This window comes from Ovis aries, chromosome 4, assembly GCF_016772045.2.
Source record: "Ovis aries strain OAR_USU_Benz2616 breed Rambouillet chromosome 4, ARS-UI_Ramb_v3.0, whole genome shotgun sequence".
NCBI lineage: Eukaryota > Metazoa > Chordata > Mammalia > Artiodactyla > Bovidae > Ovis > Ovis aries.
Window position 1 is genome coordinate 54,893,233 of NC_056057.1, and position 8,005 is coordinate 54,901,237.

Genomic DNA, 8,005 nt, shown 5'->3' on the forward strand with positions numbered 1-8,005 from the left:
AGAAACAAAAATCAGATGAGACAAAGCAAAGAAGGCAAATGATAATGGTTCTTGATGCTTTACAAATTCTGCAAAGTTTTTATTTAAATGATCTTTTCCCCTAGAACTTATAGCATAGTCGAGAGGAAAGTGGACCAAAGATAAATCTGTGAGACAGAAAATAAGCTGCATCCCTCCCTCTAACAAATGAGTCTTAGTTAGTGAATCAAGTTTTGTCAGTTTGACTGCAAAATACCTCCCTTCTGACTCACTCACTAGTCAGAGGTTCTTATGTCTCTTTCACACATAGACTTCTGGTGAGTTACTTGTTTGCAAAACAATGGTGAGTTTGTCTTAAAAACAAGTGTGGGTAGAGTATAAGCTCAAATTGACACCACTGGCTTTACTAGCATACTAGGAGTAACTCTCAGTAAACAGTAAATCACCAGGTTTTGTCCATATTTCCCTCCAAGGAAGATAATTTACAAAGACAAATCCTCTATCCTGAAAACCCACCACATTAGTTTGGGCCTTACTGTTGTCTATCTGAACAACTGTAGTATCTTCTTAACATATTTTTGATTGCCAGCAGCACCAAGTCTGACAAATGGGGTCAGAATGTAAATGTGTGCAATTGATTTGAAAAACTGTTCGGCAGTTACTACACATGTAAGCCTCTACCTATCATATGGCCCAGATACTCCTCTCCTAGGTATTTACCCAAGAGAAGTAAAAACATGTTTTCACAAATACATGTAAACAAATATTTATAGCTAGCTCCTTTATTCACAACAGCTAATGGCTGGAAATACCCAAATGTCCATTAGCAGGTAAATGGATAAACAAAATGGGCTGTATCCATACAATGGAATACTACTCAGAAATAAAAGTGCATGGAATTTTTTTTATACATGGGACAACATAGATGATCCTTGAAAGCATCATGCTGAGTGAAGGAAGCAAGACACCAAATATAGATCATATAATTGAATTTTAATTCAATGCAAAAGAAGATCAGTGGTTGCCTAGAGCCATGAATAGAAAAAAGAATACATCTGCCAATGCAGGGGACATAAGAAACCTGGGTTCCATCCCTGGGTTGGGAAGATCCCCCGGAGAAGGGCATGGCAACCAGCTCCAGTATTCTTGCCTGGAGAATCCCATGGACAGAGGAGACTGGTGGGCTGCACACAATTCATGGGGTCGCAAAGAGTTAGACAACTTAGCAACTGAAGCAACTTAGCATGCCTGCACCTGCTCTTGGTGCCTGTACATAGGGCATAAAATGAGGATCAGTTTATGTTGTGGTTATTGTTCTTAGCAACCAACTTCTAATTTAGTTATAAATCTATAGTCATGTAGGCTCTGACTTGGAAGACATTATGATATTAAATAGAGAAGGCCCCATGGTTCATTTCTTCAGTCTAAACTTTAAGCTGATTTGTTTTGCTTTCATTTGTCTACAATAATTCCTTTAGGATAGCTATTGCTCTGTTGCTAATTTTAACTGTATTCCTTGTTAAGTGCTCTAGGATTACAGAACAAAGGGCACTGTTGCATTGTGAGAATGTATTGTTCTCTGTTATATTCCAAAGGGATGTGTTAATGGCAGTTTTAAGTTAAGCTCAACATGTTTAGGGTTTTGTTTTTTTTTTAAATTTCCAATGTATCTGCTTCTTTAAAAGAATTGATTTTTTCTCCTAAATTTGAATCTCATTCAACACAGTAATACTTTAGAAATATTCATGTAAAGCTTCTGTCATACAGTATATCTGAGTGATAAATTACAGGCAAGAATGTTGTCTACATTGCATGCTCTCTGCACATTGGCAGAGCCACATAACATTACATTTGTGTTTTCCAAGATGTGTACTGACACTGCTGTACATATTTTTATCAATAATTTAGGATATCCTTACACAATCACCTTTTAACCCTATAAGCTCAGGACTGTGGGTTGCTATTTTAACCAGCTAAATAATTCATTAGGAAGAACACTGTTTCCCTGACTGATCTGAGGATTCAGCCATAAAGGTTGGACTACAATGTAAACACACCTAGAGGAAAGCACCAGGGTTCGCATCTGCTCCATCCCGCAGTCACGGGCACATGATGTTCTGCATCCACCCAATAAGCTCACGTCTAGGAAGAAAGAAAGGGCGACACTGAGAACAAATCACTGTGCCTCTAAACTCCCGAGAGTCTCAAATTACAGTAAGAGAGAAAATTAGGGTGTTTCTTCTGTTTTCTTATTAGAAAGGGACCACACAGAGTGAACATCAGTAACAAAATACAACTGTGAAAACAAGATTTTGGCAGGAAAGAGAGGTGTGAGGAGGAAGGTGAGAAGGGCATATTTGGAGGTATTCCACCTCATTTTCCCTGGGAATAATCGGTGAGCCAACTACATAAATCAAAAGAATGCTTGAAAACATTCATTATCTTGGAAGGCCATTTATTACACATATATGAAGTCAAGCCTGGTGCTCTATGAAAGAACAAGTGACCATGTTGTAAGTGTGCTTGAACTATCAAGAAATGAAATAGCATATTTACTTTTTTTCCTAAGAAAGAAAAAATACCCCTACTGAGTAATATAGTTCATAACTCATTTGAGTAAAATTCCAGAAGGCATTTGTTCTTCCTTGAGTACTTAAAAACCAAAGACAGGAGAATATCATTTCTGAATATATTATTAAACTTAATTTAGAAAAGAAAGCTTGTTTTCTCCAAAAAATAAATAAAAGACATTTTTCTAACACTGTAGAATTTTCCATATACCTATGAAAATGCAGGGTACTCTAAGTGCATGCTAAAACAGTTTGAAAATAATTTATTTCTTATCAGTATATTCCAGTGATTTGTTTCATAATCTCATTTGATATAGAATTCAGTGAAGGTAATGGTGGTGAATACCTATATAACATGGTCAAAATATTACTTCTAAAGTGGTAAATGAAAACTAAAATATCAGACTTCAGATGAAAGTCATGTCTATTAGAAAAGGTAAACATTAGCTTTGGAAGAACAAATGGAATGTTTCTTAACAGGTTTGGCAAGATGAGTGGAAAGTATTTCTCATACACATTTTTTTTTTCTGAACAAGGGATAATTTGTGAAGGAATAAATTAGTGTAGGAAAAACAAGTTGGGAATAGATTGTAAGCAACAGTTTAATGAGTAAACCATCCACAGATTCCCAGAAACTGTTAGGCATTGAGAGAACTTGTCACTAAATATATGGTAGTGATTACCTTGAAAACCTCATTCAACTCAGAAACATACAGTTCATTATCCCTAATGTTATTTTTCTGAGTATTTTTGCATGTGTACAAAATTTGCCCAGAGCCTAGAGACTGTAATTTTCCTTCTATAAATACATAGATTATCAGTGTGTTTGGTTTTTACAAACACTAGTGAGCAGTCATAATTCAGACAGTCACATTTTTATGATATTAATAGAAATTCCCAACTATTGAGCAGAATGAATTGATAATAGGAACTTAAACATTTATCATATGCCTGGCATTAAGCTAGAAGAAAATATTGAGAAATATGTCATGGCTGATATTCTTAAGAAGTTTACTCATTTCATTGAAGAATTAAAAATAGCACACAAGAAATAAGTAATAAATGTATGTCATTTATAAGTGCCATAGGAGTTCAAAGAAGGGTGAATAAAGATGATATTCAGCCAAGACTAAGATTATGCTGACATGCAAGGATGTAAGTGTCTTGATGATTTTTGAAAGAAGAAGAATATCAGCTTCTTTGAAGTAGAGAGGAAAAGTGTTATATGAAAAAAAATTACATCTTCAATATTACAACAATTTTATATTTAAGAAGAGATCAAAACCAATAACTTTAGCTTTCATAATGCAAATCAAGGAAAGCAAAGCTTTACAAATCTCTATCTAGTAGGATAAATAAAAACTATGATTCTTAAAGGGGTGAGGGGGAGAGGGTCAAATCAGAATCTCTCCAGGCAACAGAAATCAATTAACCATGGCCGAGAAACAATGGAGGAGGGAGCAAAGTGGGTGAAGATGCTCCAGGTGGTGATGAGGTGGGATAGAAAGTAGAAAAGAACTTGAAATATGTGGAATAAGGTGAGGATATGGGAGTGGAAGCAGATGCTGGTAGATAGACTATTGCAAAATAAAGCCCCAAGTTCACATGACTGGACGTGATTTGATGGACAAGAAAGATCTATTTGATTCTCAAGCACAGAAGTGATACGATAGGTGGAGTTCAGGAAAGCTAGTCTACCTGATACATATACAAAGGATGAAAATGAAGATTGAAAAGAAAATAAAAGAAGATGGATGAGTTAGGAACATGCTGGAAAATTTTGCCATGTAAAGTCAGGGTTGGGGATAAAGTGAGGTAGTAGACTTCCTTCTGTCCCAAAGATGTAAAGGTATGATTACAAGTCTGGAAAACTGAAAGAACTTACTGATACTTACGTGATCACGAGGGTGATTTTCCCAGGGTGAGATTGCACCCTGGAGTTTCTCCAAATGTGGGAAACTCTACTGCATAACCTTTGGTGGAAGGTGATGGTGTTCACACTTTTCCTGAAGGAAAAAAAAAAAAAGATTCATTGAAACCATGCTCACACTCTTACCTTCATCAGGGTGCACAACAAGCATGTTCTTTTCATGCAGTTAGAAGAGCAGTTAGTTGGAAAACATGGTCAGTAGTTTAGGGTGCAATCCAATTTCAAGGACTTAGTATATTTCATCCTGTGGTGTAATTTTTTCATCTGGATGGTCATTCCCCAGTTTCACTTTGGTAAATAATAGTACTAAATTATAAAAACAAGATTCAATATCTCCTTCCAGTTATGTATGCCGTGGTCAGGTAAACTCAAGAATGGTTATTAAATTATGGGTTTTTTCCCCCACACGTACATGGAATGAGAATAAGTAAAAGTCTTTTCACTTCTCATTTGTGTGCCTCTTCCAGCATATGGCCTTCTCTGGCTGGTAGTTAAGTGAGAGTCATACTTCAGAATCTGAAGACAAATGGTATTGAAGTGTCCCTTCCCACTCACGGGTTCCCACTTTTCCTCTGTAGCTCTGAAAGCTGTCCAAAAATCTGTGTTGGCTGGCATCTAGGGAAGTTACTAATTGTGGATCCAAAATTGTCTACTAAAAGAGGGCATAAAGAGAAGCAAGAATTTTTCATGCCTGATCAACTCATAGATTGAGTAGCTATACACTGTGTAGTTAGCACGAGAGAATTAGATGGAAGAACTTACAAATATATGGTTTCAATCTCACTGTTTCCCACAGTATTCTTAGTCAAAGTCAGATCTGTTGCCCCAAGTTATTTTTACCTTGGCATGATGAGGTATGATTTCAAGTGCCAATAATATGATTGTTTCCACAGTACTATGACATTTATTTTCTTACACACACACACACACATATGGGCCACCCTAAGACTCTGTCCATTTAGTCAAGGCTATGGTTTTTCCAGTGCTCTTGTATGGATGTGAGAGTTGGACTGTGAAGAAAGCTGAGCACCAAAGAATTGATGCTTTTGAACTGTGGTGTTGAAGACTTGAGAGTCCCTTAAACTGCAAGGAGATCCAACCAGTCCATCCTAAAGGAGATGAGTCCTGGGTGTTCTTTGGAAGGACTGATGTTGAGGCTGAAACCCCAATACTTTGGCCACCTCATGTGAAGAGTTGACTCATTGGAAAAGACTCTGATACTGGGAGGGATTGGGGGCAGGAGGAGAAGGGGACGACAGAGGATGAGATGGCTGGATGGCATCACCAACTCAATGGATGTGAGTTTGGGTGAACTCTGGGAGTTGGTGATGGGCAGGGAGGCCCGGCGTGCTGCAGTTCATGGGGCTGCAAAGAGTCGGACACAACTGAGCGACTGAAATGAACTGAAGGACGCTGTACTGTCAGTGTCATTTTTAGTGGTGTCAAAAAAGCCAATGCCAGTTTTATCAAAGAAGGTAAGTCTAGAAGTATAATCACCACTGCCACCCAAGTCACTGGAGAACAACGTAGTTTTTGGAAGAGCTAGAAATCAATTATTTAGTCCTTAGTGCGCCTCCATATACAGCATGCCACCACCAGGATAAAGAGGTTAAAAGAAGTGATTAATCAGAAAAGACACACACATGTACAGACATACAGTTTCCAGATGCCAATGATTTCATTGGATTTGAATAGGATTTCACCTGGCATCTGATATTTTGAAGAAAGAAATGAAAAACAAGAAAAGGGCAGATTAAGGAGGAGGAGGAGGAGGAGCAAAGAAAAGGATGGGAGGCAGGGTGACAGTATCTGCTGATATCTTTGATAATTACTTTCTGCACCCCCTCAAATTAAGACAAACCAGGAAAAGGAGAAGCCAAGCTTGCAAGTATGGTAATTTTTATATAGCTACCCTTACAATACATTGCTAGGGTTACCCACCTGTAACAACTAAAAGCTCATATGTAATTTGTAGGATTGGGAATACAGTAGAGATTGGTTAAATTAGACATTTCTCCCAAGAAGCTGAGTGAAATAAATAAGAAGTGGTAGCAGGGCAGGGTAGTAAGTGGAAGGGATTGTGATCCTTCGCCAAAAGAAGCCAGTAATACTAGCATTGGGGAAGAGACCCGAGAAAAGGTAAATAAAGGCCAGTTCACATGGGCAGGGAATGGCACAACGTTTCTGCAGGCCAGGTCCTCATCAAAGTGCAAAAGGCATGCCCCTGAGGCTCTTTGTTTGTGCACCTAAGAGTCTGCTCCAAAGCACTGCACAGTTGTTCCTTCATTTCCTTCATCACCGCCCCAAAGACAGCCATGGCTAAAAGGTGGTGAGATGAGGTAGGGGAGAAGTGAGAAGGGGCAGAAAATAGGTCAAAGGGAATGAGGAAGAAAATATGTCGGAGAACCAGACAACAGCTCCCTCTTGTCCAGCTCTGTTCCTGGGAGAAGGGAGGCAAGTAGCTTGGCAGTGAATGTGAGAATTAAATTTTAAACTTAAGTGGCTAATTCTTGAACACCAAAAGTAGACTTTTCTAATATCAAAAAATTACATAAAAGTTACAGAGTCTGGCTCAAACCCTGTTTAGGGAAGATAAGAGGGAGGAGATTTGATGTAGAATCATTGACATTTATTTTAGAAGATATAATTTTCATGTTAATTGAAACTACTCACTGAATCAGTGCCATGGACTGAATGTTTGTATCCCACTAAAATACATAACTTGAAATCCTGATCCTGAGGTGACAGTGTTGGGAGATGGGGTCTTTAGGAAGTGATTAGGTCTTGAGGATGGAGCCTTCCTGAGAGGAATTGGTGTCTTTCTGAATGAGATCACAGAGAGCTCTCTCCCGGCTTCCTGCATGTAAGGATTCAGGGAGAAGACAGTTGTCTGTGAACCAGGAATTGACCCTAACCAGACTCCAAATCTGCCCACAAATTCCTGTTGTTTATTAGCTACCCAGTCTACGATATTTTTGTTATAGCAGCTTGAATGGACTAAAACAAACATTTTATTTTTGCTGTCCTTAGTCACTCATTCGACTCTTTGTGACCCCATGGACTGTAGCCTGCCAGGCTCCTCTGTCCATGGGATTCTCCAGGCAAGAATATTGGAGTGGGTAGCCATTCCCTTCTCCAGGGGATCTTCCCAACCCAGAGATCAAACCTGGGTCTCCTGCTTTGCAGGAAAATTCTCTACCATCTGTGCCACCAGGAAAGCCCATATCTCTGCTAGTGAAAAGATATTTTCTTACACGTCCTGTGTCAGTTAGCAGCATAATACTCTGCCTTAGGTATCTGTCTGATCTTGTTGTTTCACAGAAATAAAACTTGATCACCTTCCTGAAATATGCTCTCTGTGTCCACATTCACTATAACTCCATTTTTGACTAGACTTTTTTAAACTTTTTTTTTTTGAGATGTAATTCACATACCATACAAGTCACTCAAAATATATTAGTCAGTGGTTCTTAGTGTAACAGAGTGGTACACAATTTTACAGCAGCACAAGCAGTTTTATAACATT

The 8,005-nt window shown here is 38.4% G+C and overlaps 1 long non-coding RNA gene across 1 annotated transcript; it reads right to left on the reverse strand.

Annotated features, from left to right (window-relative positions):
* Positions 1 to 953: 953 nt before the first annotated feature.
* On the reverse strand, positions 954 to 5,418 carry LOC132659716 (uncharacterized). Its single transcript, XR_009600457.1, has 2 exons — positions 4,445 to 5,418; positions 954 to 2,121 (listed from the first exon to the last, which is right to left on the reverse strand). It is a non-coding gene; the product is annotated as an uncharacterized LOC132659716 (long non-coding RNA).
* Positions 5,419 to 8,005: the final 2,587 nt, after the last annotated feature.